Source organism: Sminthopsis crassicaudata, chromosome 6 (genome assembly GCF_048593235.1).
Source record: "Sminthopsis crassicaudata isolate SCR6 chromosome 6, ASM4859323v1, whole genome shotgun sequence".
Classification (NCBI taxonomy): Eukaryota; Metazoa; Chordata; class Mammalia; order Dasyuromorphia; family Dasyuridae; genus Sminthopsis; species Sminthopsis crassicaudata.
This window is the reverse complement of record NC_133622.1, coordinates 233707077-233732633: the sequence shown is the minus strand read 5'-3', so window position 1 is coordinate 233732633 and position 25557 is coordinate 233707077. Positions and strand designations below refer to the sequence as shown.

Below are 25557 nucleotides of genomic sequence, written 5' to 3'. Positions count from 1 at the left end.
GAGAGAGAGAGAGAGAGAGAGAGAGAGAGAGAGAGAGAGAGAGAGAAGGAGCCTCTCCAGTCTATCCCTGGCTCCAGTCCATACTATACATGGCTCCTGGACCGGCCTTCTGAAAATTGTCTCATTGCTTAAAAGCTCCAAATGACTATTTCCCAGATCCAAGCATGATTCACTTACTGCAATGACATCAATTCAATTTAATTCTCCGAGTATTTGTCACGTACCTGCCCCCAGCCACTGGAAAGTATTGAGAGCTCTTGGCCCAAAGCTCCCGGAGGAGTGCATCCCACCTTCGTGCCCGAATCTGGCTTTGGGTAGCAGAAGCCAGACAGATTGCTCTGCGGAAGTTCAGGGATCCCTCTAGGTCGGCAGCTCTTCTCAAGGTGCCTTCCCTCCCCCCCGCCCTGCCCCGGGCAGCTGGTACAAGAGGAGATCTGACAGCCGGTGTGGTAAGAAAATCTCAAAAGCTCAAGCTGGGGGAGCCTCTCAGAAGTGGAGAAGACCACCCAGGAGTGGCAAGTGGCTATTTCCCAAGACCACCCCTTCCCCTTTGGGCCATTCTAGCTCTCAGAGCTGAGCGGCTGGATGGAGCAGTGGAAAGAGTTCTGGGCCTAGAGTCAGGAAGCCCTGAGTTCAAATCTAGTTTCAGATACTTATTAGCTGTGTGACCCTAGGCAAGTCACTTAACTCAGTTTGCCTCAGTTTTCTCATCTGTAAAATGAGCTGGAGAGGGAAATGGCAAAGCACTCTGGTACCTTTGTCATTGCTATGGCTGTTATTGTCCAGTCTTCTTAATTGCGTTCAGCTCTTTATGACTTTTCTTGCCAGATAGGGTCACAAAAACTTGGACACGACTGAAATGACTGAACAGCAATAATTCTTAGAACCGTTTTCACTGGGCGGAGTCACATCTCTCTCTGATTTTTCTAGCTCCATCATCTTTACTCTGCCCTCTGGGCCAATCAGAACTAAGCCGCTTCCACACTAAGACCCTTCAGACTTTCTAGGAGAGCAGGGATGGGCGTAGAGGTGGGGAGTCTCTAGCAAAGAGGATGCTGGGCCTGCCAGCAGGAGTCCTGGGCTGAAATCCTGCCCCAGAACCAGACAAATAACTCACTCACTCTAGAATCAGTTTTCCTTATCCATAAAATAGGGAGTTGTAATCAAAAGCCTAAATCTGGGCCCCTGTAATCCCGAGTCAAGAACCCTGAGTTTTGGGACAGCTAAGGGGGTGCAGTGGATAAAACATTGAGCTTGGAGTTAAGAGGAGCTGAGTTCAAAACCAGCCTCAGACATTTGACACTTAACTGTGTGGCCCTGGGCAAGTCACTTAACCCCAACTGAGAAGAAGGAGGAGGAGGAGGATAAAGAGGAGGAGAGGACCTGGAGTAAGAAAGATCTGTGTTCAAAAATGCCTCTGAGACTAGTCACTTAACTTCGCCTCAGTTTCCTCCTTTGCAGAACGGTGACAATAACTACTTTGCAGGGTGACTACCTGTGATTACCATAGATTTCAAATAGGAAAGGATCTTGGAGGCCACAGAGTTTGCACCCCTCATTTTTCAGATCAGAAATCTAAAGCCACAAAGATTTTGTTTTGCCTCTGGTGATATAGAGAGTAAGCCTCAGGAGTGCAATTTGAACCCAGAGCCTCTGAGCCCAGAGACATGATTTTGGAGTTTTGGTTTTTTGCTTGTTTTTGGTAGCAATTGGGGTCAAGAGACTTGCTTAGAGATACACGGCTAATGAGTATCTGAGGTTGGTTTTGAATCCAGATCCCCTTGATTCCAGGGCCAGTGTTCTATCCACTGAGCCACCTAGCTGCCCATAGAGCCTTAGCTCAGAAAAACAATCAAAACCCCCCAAAATAACATCCACAAACAATCACACACTAAACCAAACCAAAACACTCCCTGCCCACTTACCAGGAGAAAAGGTTCTATTCACACCAAGGTGTCTCCAACACCAATTCGCACTGACTGAGGTTAAAGACAGCCCAGAGGGCCATTCATTCCACTCCAGCTCCTGGACATTCCATTGGTCCATAGGCTGGGCACATAAACTGAGTGCATACCAGACCCCCCCAGGAGGGCCCCCACTGTGCTCATCCTCCCCCTCTCTTTGTCTCTGTGTCTATCTCTCTCTGTCTCTGTTCTCTCTGTCTCTCTCTCTGTCTCTCTCTGTCTCTGTTCTCTCTGTCTCTCTTTGTCTCTTTCTCTTCTCCCCCTTTCCTTCCCCTTCCCCTTCTCACTATCCCTCTCCCTCCCTCCTTGTCTTTCTCTGTCTCTCCTTCTCTCCCTCCGTCCCTCTCTCTGTCTCTGACTGTCTCTCTCTTGTTCTCTCTGTCCTCCCTTTGTCTTTCTGTCATTATCTCTGACTGCCTCTTTCTCTCTCTCTCTCTCCCCCTTACTTCCCTCTCCCTTTCTCATTCTCCCTCTCCTTCTTTCCTTCCCCCTCTCCCTCCCTCTCTCTTTCATTCTCTCATTCTCTTTCTCTGTCTTTGTTTCTTTCTTTGTCTCTTCCTCTCTCTCTTTCCCTTTCCCTCCCTCTCCCCTTCTCATTTTATTTCTCCCTCCTTCCCTTTCTTTCTCTGTCTGTCTCTCTCTCATTCTTTCTCTGTTTCTGTCCCTCTGTCTCTGTTTCTCTTACAAACACACACACACACACACACACACACACACACACACACACACACACACACACACACACACACACCACATCCCTACACATTTCCATCAGCTCTGACTCACTCCCGGGATCCAGCACAGGGTGACCCACAAGAACTCTAGTATAAACTAATCATGCAAATCATTATTTACACTTTGAATGATGGATCCCCATGTCATTAGGCAACCACTGGGGGACCTTAGCAGCAGTATTCATGTCACAGACCCCATCAAGAGCCTTCAGAGGCTGCAAAGTCTACCAAACACCTGACCGCCAGCAATTAGCGGACCGTGCCGTGGCCAGGGCTGGCCCGGGCAGACAGCCCGGCTGACAGCAGAGGACTCGAATCCTCTTCTGGGCAGCTTTCTTGGGATGTGAGCAGACTGCAAATACGGCTTTGCCTTTGGAGATGCTCAGAGAATCACTCTCTGGATTCTGCTGTGGAGACGGGTCACCATAAAGCAAGGACAGAATCCAACAATTCTTGTTTCATTTGTGGGAGACTGAGCTCCTTGTGAAGGGCACAGGTAGGGTCATGGTGAAGGGGACAGGTAGGGTCATGGTGAAGGGGACAGGTAGGATCATGGTGAAGGGGACAGGTAGGATCATGGTGAAGGGGACAGGTAAGGTCATTGTGAAGGGGACAGGTAAGGTCATTGTGAAGGGGACAGGTAAGGTCATTGTGAAGGGGACAGGTAGGATCATGGTGAAGGGGACAGGTAGGGTCATGGTGAAGGGGACATGTAGGGTCATGGTGAAGGGGACAGGTAAGGTCATGGTGAAGGGGACAGGTAAGGTCATGGTGAAGGGGACAGGTAGGATCATGGTGAAGGGGACAGGTAGGATCATGGTGAAGGGGACAGGTAAGGTCATTGTGAAGGGGACAGGTAAGGTCATTGTGAAGGGGACAGGTAGGATCATGGTGAAGGGGACAGGTAGGGTCATGGTGAAGGGGACAGGTAGGGTCATTGGGAAGGGGACAGGTAAGGTCATTGTGAAGGGGACAGGTAAGGTCATTGTGAAGGGGACAGGTAGGACCATGGTGAAAGGGACAGGTAAGGTCATTGGGAAGGGGACAGGTAAGGTCATTATGAAGGGGACAGGTAAGGTCATTGGGAAGGGGACAGGTAGGATCATGGTGAAAGGGACAGGTAGGGCAACATATGAACTTCTGTTCCCCTGAGTGGGGCGAGTTTCCCAGAGGTGCATTTTGCAAGCAAGCATTGGCTCTAAATGTATTTAGGGGCTGGTTAGTGCGCAAGGGTCTTCCCTAGAGCACATGAGCAACTGAGCCAAGGGGAGGCAGCCAGCTTCCACTCATACCTAGTGCCGAAGTGGACGACAATCTTTCATTCCAGTAGCAATAACTCTCCAAAGCCACGGCCTTGCTCGCTCCCTCCTGTTTCAGGCTAAGCGAACCCTGCCATCTCTAGTTCAACCTGCCAGAAGCTTGTCCATCAGGGTTCACAGTCCCTTCCCCTGTCTCCTACCCAGGGAACCTTCAAAACACTTGGTAGAATGTGGCTTCCAGCCTCACTTTCACATACAATTCTAGCAGGACTGACTAGCCTGGGGTCGCAGAATAAGAGGAAATGGACCTAGAACAAAACAATCAACTCAGAATGGAGCACAAGGAAAAAAAACCTTAGAACAAAGAACGACAGAAAGGGAAGGGACCATTAAACATAAAGTACAGAAACACAAAATAAAATACGAGATGACTAAGCTCGAAAGGACCTTCGAACATGGAATCAGAGAACTTCAGAGTTGGAAGAGACCTCAACGAGCCACTAAACTATCTCCAAAAGAAACTCCCAGTGATCAGCCTCTGCTTGAGGACCTTTGAGGAGGGGGAACTCTGGACCACCAGCTCAGACTGTGAGGAAGTTTCATTGTGACATAAAACCTCAACTTTACAAATCCTGTGAACTTTGTACCCATTGCCACTTATGCCCATGGCTTCTGGCTCTGTGCTCTGAAGACCCTGAACAAGCCCATTACATTTTTCACTTGCCAGCTCTTCCTCTAGCTGAAGGTAGCCATCTTTCTCTTCCTGCCTCCTTTTTTCCCTCCAGATTAAGTATCTTCAGCTTCCTCAAAAGTCCCTGATGTGAATCCACCTTTCCCATACTGGCTGCCCCTCCCTGGGTATTCATCAGCTTGCCAACTTTTCTCCTAAAATGTGGTACCCAAAGTTGAACACAATATCCCACATATGAACAGTCGGACGTGGAAGGGACCTTGGAACAGAGAATGTCAGAGCTAAAAAGAACTTAGAACACAGAACAGCAGAATGAGAAATGACCTTTGAAGAAAGACAGACAGCATGGTATGATGGATATAACGTTGGACTTGGTCTCAAAAAGTCCTGGGTCCAAATCCCAAGTCCACCATTTATTTGCAAATCACTTCATCTTTAATTGTCTTGGTTTCCTCATCTGTAAAATGAAGATATTGCACTAGGTGGTTTCTGGAACAGTTCTAGGTAAGGCCTGGAATGTTAGAACTGGGAAGGTCTTTAGAACATAGAATATCAGGATGGAAAAACTGAGGACTGCAGAAATCAGGTGACTTGCTAGAGATTAGACAACCTGACAGAGCCAGCACTAGAACCCCAATCTCCGAACTCACTTTTCTCATGACAAACTACTGAAGTAAAAAGTATGTGCACTGTCCCCATTTTACAGATGAGGAAACTGGTGACTTGAAAAGCTAAGTGACTGACCCGGGGTTGCAGAGCTTGTCAGGGCAGGGTTGGGTTTGGACTCAGTTCCTCTCACTTGAAGCTTCTATTCCCTTGAGGCAATGCCATGCTGCCTGGCTCATCTTCCCTCTCTCCAATGCCCCACACTACTTCCTTCTTGGAGGGACACGCCCGTTCCATCTGCCTTCACAACGGGATGATGGCGGGGGTGGCTGGGACTTGGACAGCACTTCTAGGTGAGCTCAACAGAGCCGGGTATGATGAAATCCCAACCAGATAAAGGGGGTGCTGGGCTGCTAGCTGTCACTGGGCCCTGGCTCTCTGAAGGCACAAAGAATACCTCCAAGAGCCCCCTCAGGATTCAGCAAGGCTCCGCTCGAAGGCCAAACTCTCCCAGAAGATGTTCCTGATTCCCCCCAACTCCTGGTGCCTCCCTCCACCTGAAACCCCCACACTGCCTTTCACTTCGGGCTCGGTCCCGTCACTTGTCATCAGTAAAACGGTGAGCACAATCTTTAACCTCCACAGGGCTCTTTTGAGGGAAGTTCTTCACAAACTCTAGAACACTAGAGAAATGGGAGTTTCTGTTAATTCTGACTGTTTTCCCAGGGTGCCGGTCCGGCTTCCTGTTCCAGCTTGGCCACTACCGGCCGGACGAATTGAATCCCTTAGTTCCCCTCTCTGTAAAACAAGATGATGGTTTAAGGCTTCTTTCTGAATCCTGGGCCGCTCGGCAGTCTGGAAGCATTTTGCACTCGGGAGGCAGCCTTTCCCTAGCCCCAGACCACCCCCAGTCCCCCCCTTCCCCAGCACGGGTAAACCCCCACAGCAGCCGCTCTGCTGATGTCAACGTTTTTACGAGCGGGGAAATGAAGGGAACATGAACAGTGCAGGGGAAACAGTGATACATGTGATTACACCCAGAGATCTTATTGGAAACATTTGCCACGGATCCCGCCGCTGCTTCCCCGGTCTTTCTTCTGGCAGATCGTTTAGATGCTGAACTCGGGGGCTCTCTCACAGAAACCTTTGTCCAGTGCTAGGACAGCGACCTGCCCCTTGCCTGCTTCAGCTCACTCTTACTCCTGCCTCTGGCCATGGAGAAGACAGAGAACACCTGGAACAGGGAGCCCTGCGTTCTGGGCCATGCTCCCCATTTTCTAGCTACGAGGCCCTGGACAAGTTCAGCCTCACTGTAAAATGGGGACAAGGTTTGGGTTGCCCAATGAGGGAAAGGGCTTTGTAAGTCCGGCCCCATCTCTTAGAATCTTTCTTTCCAAGGCTCATTTCCAGTGTCCACTTACACGAGCAGTCCATCCTCGTCTTCCAACGACACTGTAGTTCTACACCATAATTTAGATCGGACTTGTACAACAGACTTTTCATTCCATTGTATTGTGCAACACAGACACAATGCACAATTCAGTTACATATTATATATATATATACATACATATATATATATATACACATATATATATGTATATACATTGTAATTGTGCAATACAAATATAAATACTTGGCATTTTGGGGGGGTGATATTGCATATATCTATCGATGTTCCTGCAATCTCTCCCTGATATAATAATGCTAGGTAGCATTTATATATAATTTTTGCTGTTGTTCAGTCGCGTCCAACTCTTTTGTAACCTCATTTGGGGTTTCCTTGGCCACAGCGGAGGGATTTGCCATTCCCTTCTCTGGCTCATTTTACAGATGAAAAGATCTCGGTAAATAGGGAGAAGTGACTTATCCAGGGTCACACAGCTACTACGTGTTTGAAGGCAGATTGGAACTCAGAGCTTCTGGACGCTCAGCCCCGTGCTTTCTCCACAGAGTCACCAAGCTTCCCTCATATATAATGATAATAGTTTAATGCCAGAACAGCACATTAAGGTCTGCAAAGCACTTTACATGTGATTAGCTGCCCTCATATATAATGATAATGCAGTTTAATACTAGCGCAGCACATTAAAGTCTGCAAAGCACTTTTCACACGTGATCTCACTTAAGATTATAAAGAGGGTCAAGCTCTTGAGGGCAGGGGCTGTTTTATTTTGGCCTGGGTAGCCCCAGCACCTGGCAAATAGTAAGTGCTTAATTAATGCTTATCCATGAAGTGATGTGGAGTGAGAAAACCTCAGCTCCTCCCCTGCCCCTCTGTGTGTGTATGACTTTGGGCTCATCGTTTAATCTCAGTTACCTCCTCCGTGACATGAGGCAGTGAGACTAGACGGCCCCCGAAGTCCCCTCCAGCAATAGGCCGCTGAGCGCCGCTGAGCTCCCAGGGGCCTCAGATTCCCACATGTCAGTTGAGGGGCTGGACTAGAACGGACGCTAAAGACCTTTTCAGTAGAAAGAGAACCGAGTTTGGAGGCTCCAGGCTCGAGTAGGAATCTCGGCTGTCATTTGCTAGCTACGTGGTTTAGGGAAGTCTCTTTTCGGGTCCCAGCGTCCTCAGATTTAAAGTGGGGGGCTGTAAGAGAGCAGAATTATAGAGGTCCTTCCAGTGAAAAGAATGCTGTACTTCTCACAAGACCGTATCTCCTCTTGGTGCTAATATAAGCTTGGCTATGTCCTTGGGCCTCGGTTTTCTCACCTGTTAAATAAGGGAGTTGATCTGGAGGCCCCTGAGGTAACTTCCAGGTCTAGACTGGGGATTCTGTGCAATGGAGGCAGGGGTAAGCTTGGTTCAGAGCTGGCTGTGAGGATGGGGATGCTCGTCCAGCCAGCTGAATCTGGCCTCTGCAGGGCTGGCAGCAGCTGGCTTCTGCCTGCTGCTACAGGGCCCTGCCATGCCTTCATTATCCAGGAAGGGTGTTGGAAACTAGGGGTGGGGGGATTCTGGTGTGAGGAGGGAGGAAGTCACGGGGGCAGATGTTGCCAGATCAGCAGATGTTACCTCTCGGCTCCACCGTCTTTCCAAAAATAAAAAGTAAAAATCCCCAGGCTCCCTTCAGGACACAAATCAGTCAGGCAGTGAAATGGGGCCTTGAGCTAAGAAGGAAATGGGCCTCCAGAGCCCTCCTGTCCGGGGTAAAAATCTGGCCAGAAAGGAAAGCCGGGTTTCCTCTACAAACTTTGGTGTAACTCCCAAGCTCCGGATCCGGGCTGACCCGCTCACGAGCGCTGATGTGAGGACTGGTTTTATAGGCCAGAGTAACTCATCCAGAGCACGGTGCTGGGCCCCAGATCACGCGCCCAGGACGGCAAGACACGAAAGGGAGGCTTTTAAGCACGACCGAGGCAATCTCATACAGAGGAGAAACTGCCAGGTTGGAGGTCAAAGGGGCTGAGTTCAAATGTACCCTCTGTCACTCGTCTCCCATGTGATTCTTTGGGTCACAGGTTCCATATGTGTAAAATGAAGTAGTGGGACTGGATAATCTCAGGGGCCCTCCTAACTTTTGAGTTCAGGGATCCTCCGATGGCCTGGAATGAACGAGTCTGGGAAGAGGGATGAGGAACAAAGGGGAGAAGGGGGCCAAGTTCTCCTCGGAGCTCCAGCTGGCACCCGTGAGCCCCTCCCGATGGATGCCTCCTGTCGCAGCCCAATGGTGGCTAGTGCCAGAGGATCTCAGCCGACAAACAGAGGCTGGCCCCTAAATGGCATATGGGTGGGCACGAGAGCTTCTTTATTAATGCCAGGAGGATGAATGGCTGCTCTATGCCCACTGGGGGAGGAGCTGAGGTAATGGAGATGCAGGATGTGTGATACCCCCCCCCCAGGGGGCTGGGACCCAGCCAGCCTTCCCTGCTGTCTAAGATGAATCCCAATGACCTTCTATCTGCCATTTTCCTGTGGATTTCAGACCTGGGATAGAACAGGATGTTTAAAGGCAACCAGGATCTTGGAGATCACCTAATTCAGCGATTTCTTTCATATCTTATGGCCTGGACTTGCTATTTCTTTGCATGTTATTTCCCTCCTCAAACTGGGAGTTCCTTAATGAAGGGGACCGTCTTTTGCCTTCTTCGTATCCCCAGCACTAAGCTCCATGCCGGGCACATTCAGGCATTTCAGTTGTGTCCAACTCTTCATGTCCCATCTGGGGTTTTCTTGGCAAAGATCCTGGAGTGTTTGCCATTTTCTTCTCCTGCTCATTTGACAGATGAGGAAACTGAGGCACACAGGGTGAAGTGACGTGCTCAGTAAGTGCCCGAGGCCAGATTTGAACTCAAGAATGTGAGTCTTCCTGACTCCAGACCTGGGACTATGCACTTAGGGAGCTGCCCTAGCTGCCCTGACTGGAATATAGAAGGAGCTTAATAAGTGCTGACTGACTGACTGACAAAAGAAGGAACCAAAGATTTAGCATGCTTAACTGACTTGCCACAGCTGGTAAAATGCTGAAATGGGATCCCAGGATTGGGATTGGCCTTGGTAATTAAAATTCTCTAAGGTACTTTCCAGCTCTAAATCTTTGATCCTATAAGAGGATCCCTAGATCCTCTACTCCTTTGATCATTTGAACCTGTAAGGGTGTGAATCTTCACAATACTGAGGGAGCCAATAGCTAGGACCCATCCACTCAGTATTTCCCTAAATGGGGAGACGTTCACACTGTTTCGAGACAGATCAAAATTGACTCACAAGTGGAAGTATTGCAGGTGGAGAAACTGAGGCTCAAAGAGAATGAACAACTTGTTAAAGTTCCCAGAAGAAGTAAGGAGCGAGGATGGGATGTTAGCCCAAGGCTCCTTACTCCAGGTCAAGCTTCCTTTCATTCACACAAGCTGGTTGCTCCTCCTTGCAGGGCAATGAGCCTTGAAGGGCTGTGCTAGGTCCTGTAACATGCCAGTCCCAGCACAAACAGGTGCCAAGCATTAGATTTAGAGGACCTGGGTCCAGATCTTGACTTTGCCACTTAATAATTGTGTCACCTTGGCCAAATCACCTCCCTCTGCCTCAGTTTCCTTATCTGCAATACGAGGGAGTCAGACCAGATGGCCTCTAAAGTACTTGCCAGTTTCAAGTCTCTGATCTTGTAAAAATCTTCATGATCCTAACCAATATCTAGAACCCATCCAACACAGTATGGAGAGAGAGAAGGAGAGAACAGTCCCACTCTGTTTAGAGGCGGATCAAAGTGGCCCACAACTGGAAACATGGCAGGGATGTCTATGGCTTAACACCACAGATATTATGTATTTCTTTTTTTAATTACAACTGGAAACATGGTGTGGATGTCTATGGCTTAACGCAACAGATATTATGTATTTCTTTTTTTAATTGAAGTTTTTTTTATTGTCAAAATATATGCAAGGATAATTTTTCAACACTGACTTGAAAAACCTTGTGTTCCAATTTTTCTTCCCTTCCCTTCACTCCCTCCCCTAGATGATCGCATGTAATCCAAGATCCATTCAACATGGTAAGAAATATATGATGCTATGTCCTTCTAAAAGGTAACACTTAGCTTTTGTAAATTAAATCTCATTTCAAAGATGTATCTCATCTAAGCAGCTAGGAGAACCAGTGGGTAGAACTAGAGTCCGAAGGATTCATCTTCGTGAGTTCAAATCCAGCCTCAGACTCTTAGTGGTTGTGTGATCCTGGGTAAGTCATTTAATCCTGTTAGCCTCAGTCTCTTCATCTATCCAATGAGATGGAGAAGAAAATGGCCAACCAATCTAGTATCTCTGCCAAGAAAACCCCAAGGAGATTGCAAAGAGTCAGACACAACTTAAACCACTGATCAATGAAAAAGAACACACCATTTAAAACAACCCAAAGCATTATCGCACGGCAAGAACAATTCTGAGAAACTTGGGAAGATTTCGATGAACTGACTCAGAACCAACTCAGCAAATATTATAATATAATAATATTAATTATAATAATGTAATACAAAATTATAATGTGATATATAAAGAAAAACCAGCCCCAAAGACTTCAGATCCCTGAACAATTTTGTATTTAATCATAACTTCGGTGACCTGATGAGGAGGAGGCGTCCCACCTTTCAGCAGAGACGTGGTGGTCTCATAGGAACAGAAAAAGGCATATGTGGTTAGCGTGGTAACTTTTCTTCCTTGTACTTTCTTATTCTAAAAGAGGTTTCGGTAGGGTGCAAGGGAGTGTCTGAGTAGGAAGAGTGACGTAAGAAAAAGAACAATTACAAAGACTAATTCAATGGATCCCTTGCTGGATGCTCAGTTCCTTATGTGTAAAATGAAGTAGTGGGTTGGGCTGGGTCCGGGCTCCTTCCCGCTTTGGGTCTGGGGATCCCATAAGGTCTGCAATGGATGAGTGTGCAGTCTCTTCGTGTGCAGTGTCCCTGTGGGACGGCGCCAGATTTACGGGTCTGGTATAAGGTCTCTGGACAAAACTCGAGCACTTTTACCAGTCAAGTCACACAAGAGTCAGGTTGAATCTCTTTTTCTTACCTCCACAGCCAATGAAGGGCTCCGGGTCACCGAGCTCTCTCCCAGAAGTTCAGTTCCGGGCTATGCTTGTATCAGTCAGGACCTCCGACTCCACCGATTCCCATCCAAAGCAATGTCACCTGTTGGGCACGAGCACAGCCATTAACAATCCTTCTACGTTGTAAATAGGACCCCCAACCCAATCCGGGGGTTTCCCAGTCCTTTCCGCTGACCCTGAAGTCTGTGCCAGACTAGGATAATTCGTGATGTTGGGTGGGAAGCAAGAAAGCAGTGGGAGGGAACCTTGTAGCTATAGATATCGGAACATCACCCCCAAAGATTAGCTTGGCTCCAGAGAAAAGAACCAAAGGCCCTGCTTGAGGAAGAGAAAAACATCGCAGTTGGGACAATCTCAAAGCGGATGGGCTGTCTCTGCTAGGGGTGAATCCACGTTCCTTCAAGGTGTTTGGCCAAAGGCTGGGCGAGCAAGAACAGCCCGGGTTCTGTGGAGCGGAGATAACTTGCTTAGGTCTAGGAGGAATGAGATGATTTCCAACTCTGGAACAGAAACGCTTGGTGGATCTCTGACTCTTGCTCATTTCGCTGGCTCGCCGTCACCCCATCCACTTCAGCTGCCCCGTTTCTGCCCACGTCCTGGTTCTCCGTTCAATCCCGCTCCTTCCCCTCTATGCTCAGTATCCTATCTCACCAGGGGGAGAAGCTGCTGCTGGACCCAGCGGCACCGGGTCAAAAAGACAAGGCCCAGCTTCCCACTGACCCTCCAAGAAGCCGGGCACCGGGTGCCTGGAACTTCTCCTCCTCCTCCTCCCTTCTCCCTCCTGGGCTCCGATCCCTGCAGGGAAGAAGCCAGCCCCAGTCAGGCAAGTACTTGTTCTACTAGCCAGCAAAATGCAAATGTGATCAGCGTGCCCAAGCTGGCGGGCGCTAATGTCACGCCAGACGGCACGGAATGAGGATCCTGTTGGGCAGATTGGGGGAAGTGTCTCTTCCAGCTCCCAGCTCATCCCCCCGAGAAGTGTGATTTCAGGCTTGTTCTCCCAAAGAGCAAAATAAATAAATAAATAAATGACTACACAGAGTTAAGTAATAAACGCTGAGGCGGTGTTCACACCACCGTGACTTACAGCTGTCACGTCCCTCTCAGTGCTAGTGCTTTCTCTGCTCTGCCTCTGTCTCTGAGTCTCTCTCCTTCCCTCCTTTTCTTCCTCATTGTCTGTCTGTCTCTGTGTCTTGTCTGTCTCTATCTGTCTTTCTCTGTCTCTCTGTGTCTCTGTCTCTCTTCTCTCCCTCTCCATCTCTGTGTCTCTGTTTCTCTGTCTCTGTCTGTCTTTCTCTGTCTCTCCGTGTTTCTCTCTTCTCTCTCCCCATGTCTGTCTCTCTTCTCTCCCTCTCCATCTCTGTGTCTGTTTCTCTATCTCTGTCTCTGTCTGTCTCTCTTCTCTCCCTCTCCATCTCTGTGTCTCTGTTTCTCTATCTCTGTCTCTGTCTGTCTCTCTTCTCTCCCTCTCCATCTCTGTGTCTGTTTCTCTATCTCTGTCTCTGTCTGTCTCTCTTCTCTCCCTCTCCATCTCTGTGTCTCTGTTTCTCTATCTCTGTCTCTGTCTGTCTCTCTTCTCTCCCTCTCCATCTCTGTGTCTCTGTTTCTCTGTCTCTGTCTGTCTATATCTGTCTCTGTCGGCACCTTAGAGAACTCCTCGGATCATTGAGCAGTTCAGTGATGTGACCAAGGTCACCCAGTCAGTCTGTGTCTGAGGTAAGCTGAACTCCATCTTCCTGATCCCGATAGAAGCCAGCCTTCGATCTGTCATGTTCAACCACATCAGTATTACTTTGTGTGTGTGTGATATTGATGTGGTTGAACATGACAGATAGAAGGCTGACCTCTATCAGGATATATATATATATATATCTCCATCTTCCCCCTATATCCAATGTAAATCCTGACAGGATGGGAGAGTTTGGTTTTTGTCTTTGCCTCCCTGGCACCTACCGCGGTGCCCCACACAGAGCAATGAATGAATCTCTAGTCACCGAAATTCGCCAGGCAGGATCTCGTGGGCACCTGTTATACTGCCTGGCCCACCAGCCACATTTCTCTCCCCAAGGGGGAAAGGGAAGCTGGAGGTCCCGCCAAGAACCAGGACAGTTGGGATGAGGGATATTCCAGCCTCGCAGCCCACGAGCCCAGACCTGATTAGCCGGTCATGGCCCGAGTCAAGGCTCGGCCTGGGCACCCTGTGGTCATAAAGCCCCGGGCACTCTCATCAGGAATCTCCTCCTCAGCCTCCGCCTCAGCTCCGAAGCCCTGGCATTGTCCCCTGACATTCTGCCCGTGTTTTCCTTGGCACTCTTTCATCTCATTATGCCTTTTGGCTCTGAACGAACTCAAGAAGTCACTCCCACCCCCAGACACTGAGAGAGGGGAAGTGGGGGAGGTCTTGTGGCTCTATCCATACTGGAAAGGAGCTGGCCTTTTAAAAAAACCAACAACACTCTTCCTCCAAAAACAAACTTTAGGTGCCTCAGCTAAAGCCTTGATGAAGAAATGATCTGCCTGAAATATGACTTCTATTCCTGGAGAGATTTAACTGTACAAAGTGCTTTCTCCTCACAATTCTCTGTGGTAAGCAGGATACAGATTATTCCCCCCATTTTAAGGAGGGGGAAACTGAGGAAGCGCTAAGACTGAGTGACTTGCCAGGGGTCACACAAAGAAGTACCAGAGTTGAGAATGAAATCCAGTTTTCTTGTTCCAACCTAGGACTAAGTGACTTGCTCCCCATCTTTTTCTGTATGGGGAATGGGGCAAGCGCTGGGCTGGACCAATCCTAGCATTTCATAGCTGTGGACAGCTCCCGGGAAGGATCTTCTTCTCCTATCTAGACCGGCCCTTGCAAGCTCACAGTGGACCAAGTGCTGCACTTGCAGCTAGGGAGATTCAAGTTCAAATCCCGCTTGAGGTACTTATGAGCCATGTGATCCTGGGCAAGTCATATCTAAGTCTCTCTGTTCCATCTCCTGGATGCTCGCCTTTGCCCACTTGGGCAGTAACGTAAAGTTCCTCAAATAATTAATTTGATGTAGATGAGCTAAATTCAAGTCATCTGTTGTTTTCCACTTGCAAAATAATGTTATTTTATATATTTACATATAATATATATTATTTATATACATTAATAATGCTTAGCACGGAGTGAAGGGAAGCTCCAAGCTTGAAGAAACCTTAGAACATATTTCACAACTAGGTGGAACCTTAGAACACATGTCACCACTGGGAAGGAACTTAGAACCCAAAATATTAGAACTTGAATGTTAATGCTAGAAAGGACCTTAGAACAAAAAAAAAATTGAAATTGGAAGAGAACTCAGAACACTGAAACGTGAATTACATGGCTGAAAGAGACCTTGGAATGGTGGAGATGGAAGGAACCTAGAACATAGACTGCCAGATGTGGGAAGGGACCTTGGGTATCTCCCAGCCCATCTCCTTCAGAGGTCCAGTGAAGGAAAAGGAAGGTTCCAGGTCACATAAGTATTAGGTAGCAAGTCAGGATTCAAACGCATAGCCCCTACAGGGGATGCAGCATCAAAGGACCTCAAATGCAGTTTCAGATACTTGACACTAGCTGTGTGACCCTGGGCAAGTCACTTAGCCCTGATTGCCTTGCAAATAATAAATAGATAAAATAAAACAAAACAACAACAAAAACAACAAATACAACCAAACTCAGCCTGTAACACCACTTCTGATTCTATTCCATTTATCTGTTTGCTGAGGCAATTGGGGTTAAGTGACTTGCCCTGGGTCACACAGCCAGGAAGTGTTTCGTGTCTGAGGCTGAACTCAGTCAGGGTCCATGCTCTTTCCACTACGTTAACTAGCTGCCCCTTCTATTCCATTTATAACACACAACCTACTCCTGCAGCCCCAGAGAAGCTAGAACCTACAGAACATCTCTGCCCTCCGTTTTCTGGCCCTCTTGTTCCCACAAGGGCTGCCGCTTTATACCTTGGACTTGAGAGCCCCTCCCCGAGTTTCTACTTGCTATAGCATACCTTGCAGAGCTCTCGTGATTGACAGGCTGGAGAAACATGGGATAGTATTTTATTTTCATTATTCTTGGGATTTTATAAGGGAGTCTCACAAATCCAAGTCAAACCAAGGCCAAAAACAGATTTTTTTTTTTTTGTAAGAAATGCCAGTGATTAAGTAGCAAAATAACAACAACAAAAAAAGGAATCAACTCCCAATAAGCCAGCCCTTCGCTGGATATGCAGCTTGGCCCAGAAGTTGGTTTTGGGCAGCATTCAGAATGGAGAGAGTGGGAGGAAAAAAGGGAGAGGAGGAAAAGGAGGCATGGAAGGCAGGGGAGAGGGAAAAGGAGTAGGGAGATGAGGGGAAAGAGAAAAAGGAGCAGGAGGAGAGAAAAGAGACGGAACAGGGAAAAGAAGAGGAAGATGGAGGGAGGAGGAAGAAGAAGAGGAGGAGGAAGAAAGTCAAAATGGGGGAAAGAAGGAGGAAAGGGAGTAGGGAAAGGGAGAAGAGGGAGAGGGAGAAGAGGGAGAGGGAGAAGAAGAAAAGGGAGGGGAGAGGAAGAGGAAAGGAGGGTGAGCAGGAGGGAAGCGGAGAATAGAGGTGGAGCAGGGGGGAAACAGGAAGAGAAGGAAGGGAAGTCAAAAGAGGAGAGAGAGGAAGAAAAAGGAAGAGGAAAGGGAAAAGAAGGAGGAGGACAGGAAAGGCAAAAGCAAAAGTAGGCCACAGAAGGAAGAGCACCAAACCCCTGGTGACAAAGCGAGACTCGGGCGGGACCTTAGGGCTCCCACGCCCGGCTCCGGGGCAGATGGCCACGTACGCTCCCTCAGCACTGACGCCCTGCCAGTCGCCACAGTAGGGAGCTGAAGGAGGGAGGCTCGGGCGGCTTCTGAGCTCGGACCACAAGGCCCGTGCCGTTGGCCCAGGAGTCCAGAGCTTGGGGTAGGTGCGTGGCTGAGCCAGGCTCCTTCGGGTGACTGCTGGGGGAGCCCGTGGAGGGGTCGGGCAGCTCCTGGCTGGACTAGCCACAAGCTTTGGGCTTGGGAAATCATAGGTTATCCTTCCAAGGGCACAAGGGCAGAGCTGGGGGCCTTCTTCCTCCCGCCTGGCACTACTGAAATGCCAGCCACAAATCGGCAAAGTCCCAAAGCCCGGAAGGGGAATCCCTGCATTTGCAGCCAGTACACTAAGCCCAAATCTCTTACTCACAACACCATCTGAGATAAGTCATTTCCCCTCCCTCTGGCCCTTGGCTTTTTCTCATCTATACAAAGAAATGTTGAGCTAGCGACACTCCTGAGACGCCTTCTGATTCTAAATCCAATAACCCTATTTTCCATTCATTATTATTTTGGGCAAGGAAATAAATACTTACTTATTATTGAAAACTTGAATGCCAGCTGCCCCTCTCACCACATGGCCTGGATGCAAGCAGTGCTAGAGGCAGATCGGCAGCTGCAGGCAGCCCCCAGCTGCCCACTGGCCACCCCTCACCGAGGACGAGCCCATTGGGTCCCTTCCAGCCCCAATCCGAGGCTGTGCTGAATCACCAACTTTTGGTCCTCACAGACAGACAGGGTCAGACACAGGCTAGCGAGAAGTCAAGGCCAAGGAACAGGAAGTTCTAAATAAAAGTAGCCTTCCTGTCGCATCCTCCTCCACAGGATTCTTGCACATCCAGGCTAGGAAACACTCGGAGTGAATAAAATTCCTGGAATAGGACAAGTTTGACTCTTCAGTCTGGCTCCCCTGTGTAAAACCATCCTAGCAGGTATAGACTGAATGAAATTCAGAGTCACGGCCCCTGAGTTCAAATCCCACACTTCCATTTACTAACTGGGTGACATCGGAGGTCACTTAACTTCTCTTTCAAATGAAAACCTACCTATCTCTAAGTTTATGCTCCAATGAGTCCCCGGCTAGCACTCTACCCAGCATTCCAAAGGGCATCCCAGAATGACCCCCTGGTGGACATAACTATAACTCTTAAGACCCTCCAGATTTTCTACATCTCCCCATTTCAAGGATGGCTGAGGAAGCAAAAATTTAAAAAAGACATGGATATCAGCCAAAAGCCTTTTCTGAGGTAGAGAAGAAATATAACCTACAGATGCGGGGCCCTGGTTTACTGCTGTACACAGGTCCACTCGTTGGACTGACCTCTCCCTAAACAGACACACAGACATTAACTCTCTTCACGGGTCGCGGCGAGTCTATGTCGGCGCCTCTGGACTCGCTTGCTCACCAAGCAGATGCTTAATTATAACCTGGGCATTATTAATCAACACGATTAATACACATACCATACCAGGTAATTAGTTTGCAATTACACTGAAGCAAAAGATTTTATTGCCAAGTGTTTGCTAATTAGCCAGGCTTTCCAGAGAACAGGTAAAACTGAAGGCAATTTTTCTTTCTTTCAAAACAAAATACCCAAACCCTCTTTCCCCCGTCTCCCATTAATCTCCGGGGTCCACTTTTCCAGTTGAGGGGAGATTCCCAGCAGCACCCGAGGAGGTCCATCTTCTCCTGGCCCCCAGTCCCCCAGATGGGCTTTCTAATATGAATTCTAGCTGGCTCGGGCTCCCGTTGGGTGCTTTATGGTGCAAATTTGCATTGTGGCTCCTTCCTCTCCTCTGGTTTCCTTGTAGGGGAGATGTTCATTCTCGGCAGAGACAGACACCCACGCCCTCCTCCAACGTAGGAACTGCTCTTGGCTCCATGTTGGAATGGCGTATCGGAAACAGCTCGGGAGTGAAGGGTCAGAGGACCTGAATTCAAATCCTAGACTCCGTCACTGCCTTTGTGATCTTGAACAAGTGTCTCAAACTCCCTTGGCCTCCGATGGCCCAGATGTCAAATGAGAAGGTCGTCCTGACATCCCTCATCGTTCTAGTTACGCGACATCTCCCTACCACACGGCAGGAGCATGCTGAGGGGGCTATGTTACCTCATTTCTCATGACAACTTTGAGAGGTGGGGGCTAATATTATCCCCTTTTCCAGATGAGGAATGAAGCCCTAGACATGTGAAGAGCTGGTGAGTGCTCTTCTTCATGACTCCAACTAAATCCTTTCCTTTCCTTCTTGATCTCTGAGGCGTCGGTTTTCTTGTCAGCCTTCTGGCTCCTAGACCTTCTTTTCACTTTCAACCATGGTCAACAGCAGGACGCCTTGACCTTGCCTGGATCTCCCGGTCCCTTGGGTGCTGCTGGGTTTTGGTCCTGCTGCTGCGGCCGACCGTGATGTCCCACCGCGGCAGTCCCCGGATGGCTGGGTCTGACGTCCCTTCCTCGGCTAGAGCTCCAAGGAGCCGAGGGGGGTCAGAAGGCTTCGGGGCCAACGGAGCGGCCTGCCATCTCTCACATCTTCACCGCTCTCCCGGAAGGTGTAGCTTCATCCTCATTCTGTTTCTTGCGAGTCCTTTAGAGCCCCTCCTAGGCATATGCTAGCCTTCACTAAACATTTTCTTCTTCAGAATCATAACATATTTTTGGATACGATATGTTCTTATCGTACAGATTAGTTATGTTATACACAGATTTATGAAAAAGTCAGCTCACTGACTGGGTGAGTGCCAGGAGAAATGGTCTTAGAAAGAAATATTCCCTGGGCTGTAAAAGTTGGAGAGGGATCCCATATGCACATCTCTACCAGCCCTACTCAGGTTTAAACCATCAAGGGCCTTGACATGTAGCTGGGAAAGAACAAAAGAAAAAAAAAATCATCAAGGAATTATGAGATGGTTCAACTAGTCACGTGACTTGTCCAAGCTCGCATCATCAGGGTGGAACTTGAGCCCAGGCTGAAGAAGCAAGCTCCTACTTGGCCTCACTGCCTCCCAGTAAATGCTTGTTGGATTGAACTCAATTGAAAGGCAAGGCGGTAGTAGACTGAGCCCAAGGTTTGGAGTTAGGAAGTGCTGGGTTTGAATCCTGCCCCAGACATGTACTGACTTTGTGACACTGGGTAAATCAATTTATTTTTCTATGCCTCAGTTTCCTCATCTGTAAAACGAAGGGATCTGTTGACTCCAAAAGTCTCTCCCAGCTCTAGGTCAATGATTTTATGAAAGGTTAAGTAAGCTTTGTTGTTATAAGGTACATTGTACTTACCAGCTCAGTAAAGCCAAAGTAGGGAGTAAAAATATGAATCTCCCCACTGTACAGTTGAGGAAACTGAGGCTTGGAAGGAAGAAGTTACTTAGACCTGTTTACACAACTGCTAAGTGGTAGAACTCAGGTTTTTTGTCTCCCCCCTCCCCTGTTGTTTACATTAAGCTGTGCTCAGGGGCCTCCCTTTAGGATCCCAAACTGAGCCTTCCATCAGACAGGAAAAACCCTCCTCACCCAGGACCAAGCCTCCCTTTGCAGCCTTCCTCTACATCATTCCCATTGTCACTTTCTGTCCCAGCCAGTCAGCCCTCCTGCCGGTGCTCGAGCACAGCGCTCCCTCCATCTGTCTTTGCACAGACCGTCCCCAAGACAGCTCCGGGCTCACCACTGGCTCTCGTTCCCTTCAAAGCTCGCTTCACACCCCACCTTCTCTGCAAGATCCCCCAGCAACTGGGGATACAAAGTCACAAATAAAAGCATCCCGGCCCTCGAGAAGCTCACGCCGGGGAGGAGAAGGCACACTGCGACAGGCATACAAAATAAGTATGAGGCATTTTGGCGGGAGCGGATGCAGGGAGGGAGTGCTAGAAACTGGGCGATGAGGGGAGATTTTTGGGAGGGCCTGCCTCTGAGCTGAGCCTAGAAAGGGGCCAGAGTGTTCAGTAATTCTCCTTCTGGGGAGCCTGAAAGACAAAGGCCCTCTCTAAAATGTCCGCTGGACCCTCTCGGGAGCACCTTACACATCTGGTGGGATCCTGCTTGGGATGTGAAAAATAATCACTTTCCAGAACTAGTGCAAACACTTTCCAGATGAGAGGTCACCCAGCCGAGGTAGGCAGGTCAAGAACAAATGTCATTACCCATCCTGCCTAACCCCCACAAAATCCTACCTGTTGTCCCAAGGGGGGGGATGGGAGGGTTGGAGAAGAGCCATGTGTGAGCCTGAAGCAATCCATCCTGCACCTGGCAGCTTCTATCCATCTTCCTAAAGCATGGTTTTCAGCACGTTCTGTCTCTCCTCAAGAGCCTTCAGTGGCTCCCCGCTGTCCGCAGGACAAAATCTAAACTCTCTGCCTCGGACCTTTTGAAGGCTTTCCCAAACTTGGGACCATTATCCCTAAACTGAGGTAGAGTCTGCTCCTATGTCCTGCCCTGAGAAGAAGTCACGCCACTCCTGTTTCTGCTCACATCGAGTCAATTCTTGGGAGTCATCAAAGCTTAAAAGCTTAAAAAATAAATCCTCAAATGATCCTCACAAGAGCCCTGTGAGGTAGGTACTGGGGGAATTCCCATATCCCCATTTCATAGATGAGCAAATTGAGACATAGAAATATTAGTCAAGTATCCCTATAGATATCTGCGTGACACATCCCAAATAAACAGCAGATACTCTTCTGTGATGTGGAGGGGATAACCGTGCTTATATAGAAGTACACAATGTATACATTTATATAGGCGTATGCGTGCACATGGGTACACAATATATACATTATATAGGTACAGATTTACATATAAGGATGCAATGCATACATTTATATGGGTATATATTGATATATAAATACACAATGCATACATGTATATAGGTAGACAATGTATACATTTATATAAGTATATTTGTTGATATATAATAAATATACATATTATATAACATATACATTATATAGATATATATTTGCACATAGCTATACAATGCATGTATTTATACAGGTGTGTATATGTATACAATGTATACATTTACATAGGCATATATTTACATGTAGACATATAATGTATATATTTATGTAAATGTATATTTGTACATGGGTACACAATGTATATATTGCATAAGTATATGTTTACATATAGGTATATGAGGTGTACCTTTCCATAGATGTATATTTACATATGGGTATATGAGGTATACCTTTACATAGGTGTATATTTACATATGGGTATATGAGGTGTACCTTTACATAGATGTATATTTACATATGGGTATATGAGGTATACCTTTCCATAGATGTATATTTACATATGGGTATATGAGGTATACCTTTACATAGGTGTATATTTACATATGGGTATATGAGGTGTACCTTTACATAGGTGTATATTTACATATGGGTATATGAGGTGTACCTTTACATAGATGTATATTTACATATGGGTATATGAGGTATACCTTTCCATAGGTGTATATTTACATATGGGTATATGAGGTATACCTTTACATAGGTGTATATTTACATATGGGTATATGAGGTGTACCTTTCCATAGATGTATATTTACATATGGGTATATGAGGTATACCTTTACATAGGTGTATATTTACATATGGGTATATGAGGTGTACCTTTCCATAGATGTATATTTACATATGGGTATATGAGGTATACCTTTACATAGGTGTATATTTACATATGGGTATATGAGGTGTACCTTTACATAGATGTATATTTACATATGGGCATATGAGGTATACCTTTCCATAGGTGTATATTTACATATGAGTATATGAGGTGTACCTTTCCATAGGTGTATATTTATATGGGTATACAATGAATACATTGATGTAAGTGTATATTTGGACATGGGTACACACTGTGTACATTATATAGGTAGATTTACACATAGGCATACAATGCATATATTTAGATGGATATAAGATGCCTACATCCCTACGAATATATGTTAAGACATAGTTATACAATGTGTAGAATTGTATAGGTGTATAGTTGAGCATGGGCACATAATGTACACATTATAGATATCTGTTTATACCCAGGTATATGGCATATGCATTTATACACAAACATAAAGATAAGCTTGGCAGGGAGGGGTGGGACAGGAATTGCCCAGGCTCTCGGTGGATGGGGAGGGGAGTCCTTCGGCAGAAGCTGAAGCCGGAGGTCAGCGTGCAAGGAAGACCCGGGCTCCTAGAGGGGGAGGCAGCCCCTTTTGCAGGGGCCTGGAGCTCTGGAGGCTGCTCCCCAGGAACACAGAGAAATCTTTCCCGGCAGAAAGCTCTCACTCCTCTCGGTGTTTTCATCCGCTGAAGTCCTGTGGCTCGGCGCCAGCCTCAAGGTTTCACAGCTTCAGACTGAAGCCTTTTGTGGTCAGCGGACTGAGGGGCTTGCCAAGTACTCAGCGAAGGGGAAGAGCATTCCTCAAGGTGGGCAAGGGAAGGGAAGAGCGGCCACGCCTGGGTTTATTTTGGATTTGTTTCCACTGGGCTGGCCGGGGCCTTCCTCTGCTGGATCCGCTCTAAGACTATATATGGTGAAAGGTTCAGAGGAGATAAACTCCCCCTCCCCTTCCTGCCTCTCCTCCCCTCCTCCTAAACACGTGCATAAGCTCATACACAGGCACACAGAGCACATCCTGGTCTGATGAGGACACGGACTCACGGGAACCTGAGTTCTAATCTCGGCTTTCCCAGGGTCCCTCAGCGTGAGTCTGGGCAAGACAGCTTCCTCTCTCTAGCTCTCAAGCCTCCATAAAATGAACGAATGAGACAAATAAACGAAATGCTTTGTAAACCCGAAAGCACAATGGCAATGTTATTAATTAACAACAATTACCGAATTATTATCATGGTAACAATTTATTAGGATCGCCAAAGTCCTGAGCAGCTTGAGATGTCAGATCCTATAGCTTTTCATTCTCTATCATGGTGACCTTATTGTAAGCCACTTGTGTGCTTACAACAACAAAGTGTGTTCACCTTGTGTGCCTCGGTTTCCCTATTTGTCAAATAAAAGATTTTGGTACGTTAGAAAGAGGGGCAAGATTTGGAGTCAGAAGACTTTAATTCAAATCCAAACTCTTTCACTGACTTGCCATCTGTGAGACTCTGGACGAGTCAGCTCAACTCTGGGGTCCAGTTTCCGTGTCTATAAAATGAGTAGGTCAGAGTCAATAATTTGGTGCAGTGACGTGGATGGCCACCAGGTCCGGTACAAATCGTGGGCCGATGAGATCCGATCACACTCTGGACTGTGTAATGTATATAACCCGAGGGGCTCTCTACGCCATGGGAACAGAATCCGCCTCCCCTTCCCCGTGACCGTTCCCACATACTTGCAAAGGGACCAGAGCTCCTCTGTGGGAGCTGGTTTTTTCCTAGCTCCTCATTTGTGGGGAGCTTGAGGCCGACTTGGCCCAGGAACACCTTCCATAGCTGAGCAGTGAGCTTGCTCTTCGTTCGTCTATAACCCGAGCAGGCTCAGCTTTAAAAGGAAATGTTTCAGGGCCCACTCCACCCAGAGGCAGAAAATTACTTCAGTGAGCGTATCCAATTCCCCAAGAAAGCCACAGGGCTGAACTGACCCTGCCAGGTTCTTGAAGAGGCCAGCGGGGGAGCTGCTCGTGCTTTTAATCCCAAGGAGGAAGATGGTTGGAAATGAGAGGCTCCCCGAACACTTGGACTGTTAGTCGGGACTCTCAGCAGTCCCCGCTGCTCCCAGAGAGGAGCTTACTTAAACCAACTGAAGCTGGCACAGATTTTCCCTGCTCACAGGATACTGCAGGGGTAGAACTGGGAGATCCCAGAGGCCGGGGAGGCTAACCCGCTCATTTTACAGATGAGGAAACTGAGGTCCAGGAGACTGAATTACTTAATAAGCTCACACAGGCAGTAAATACCAGAGATAAAATTAGAATCAAGGTTTTCTGATTCTTGACTTACTTCCACTATATGAAATTTTCAGGGATGGGGAAGGGAGGGAGGGAGGGAAGGAGAGAGAAAGAGAGATAGAGAGAAAAAGAGAGAGAAGAAGAAGAAGGGAAGAAGGAGGAAGAGGAGAGAAGGAGGAGAGGGAGAGGAGGAAGAGGAGAGGAGGAGGAGGAGGAGGAGAGGAGGAAGAGGAGAGGAGGAGGAGGAAGAGGAGGAGGAGAGGAAGAGGAGGAAGAGGAGGAGGAGGAAGAGGAGGAGGAAGAGGAGGAGGAGGAGAAGAAGGAGAAAAAGGAGGAGTAGGAAGAAGAGAAGAAGGAAGAGAAGAAGGAGGAGGAGGAGGAAGAGAGAAGAAGAAAGAGGAGGAGGAGGAGGAGCAGGAGGAGGAGGAGGAGGGAGACAGAGAAACAGACTCAGACACAGACAGAGATACGCACAGAGAAAGAGACAGACAGAGAGACAGTGAGATAGAGAGATAGAGATAAAGATAAACAGAGACAGAAAGAGATAAGGAGAAGAGAAAGATAGAGACACACACAGATGGAGAGAGAGAAATAAGTAGATGACAGAAATCTAGAGAGAAATGTAAATAGGTAAGAGAGATAGGAAATAGGTAGATAAAAAGAGACAGATGAGAAAGAGGTAGATGCTAGATAGAGAGCTATAGATGAGAGAGAGAAGAGAGAAGGGATAAGGAGAGATACAGTGACAGAGATAGGCAGACAGTGAGCGAGAGGGAGACACACACACCCAGAGACAGATATATGGAGGGACAGATGATAGAAAGAGGTAAGATAAATGATAGAAAGCTAGTGATATAAGTGAGAGAGAGAGAGAGAGAGACAGACAGAGGAGAGAGCAGGAGAGCCATGCTCCTAAGCATTTACTCTGTGCCAAGCCCTGTGGTTGCAGGAATGAGGAGGGCCCCCAAAAGCAGAACAGAACCACATTCGCCATTTCTGTAGCTTTAGGGTTTGCAAGAAGCCACCTTCTAAAG

General features: G+C 47.7%; 1 protein-coding gene across 2 annotated transcripts in view; it reads right to left on the bottom strand.

The window, feature by feature from the left end:
- TSPAN18 (tetraspanin 18) overlaps positions 1-25557 on the bottom strand; it is a 218586-nt gene that overhangs the window by 62930 nt on the left and 130099 nt on the right. For both annotated transcript variants that reach the window (XM_074274810.1, XM_074274811.1), the window contains exon 3: positions 11762-11880. The gene's annotated coding sequence lies outside the window, so the exon portion shown is untranslated. The remainder of the gene's footprint in view (positions 1-11761; positions 11881-25557) is intronic.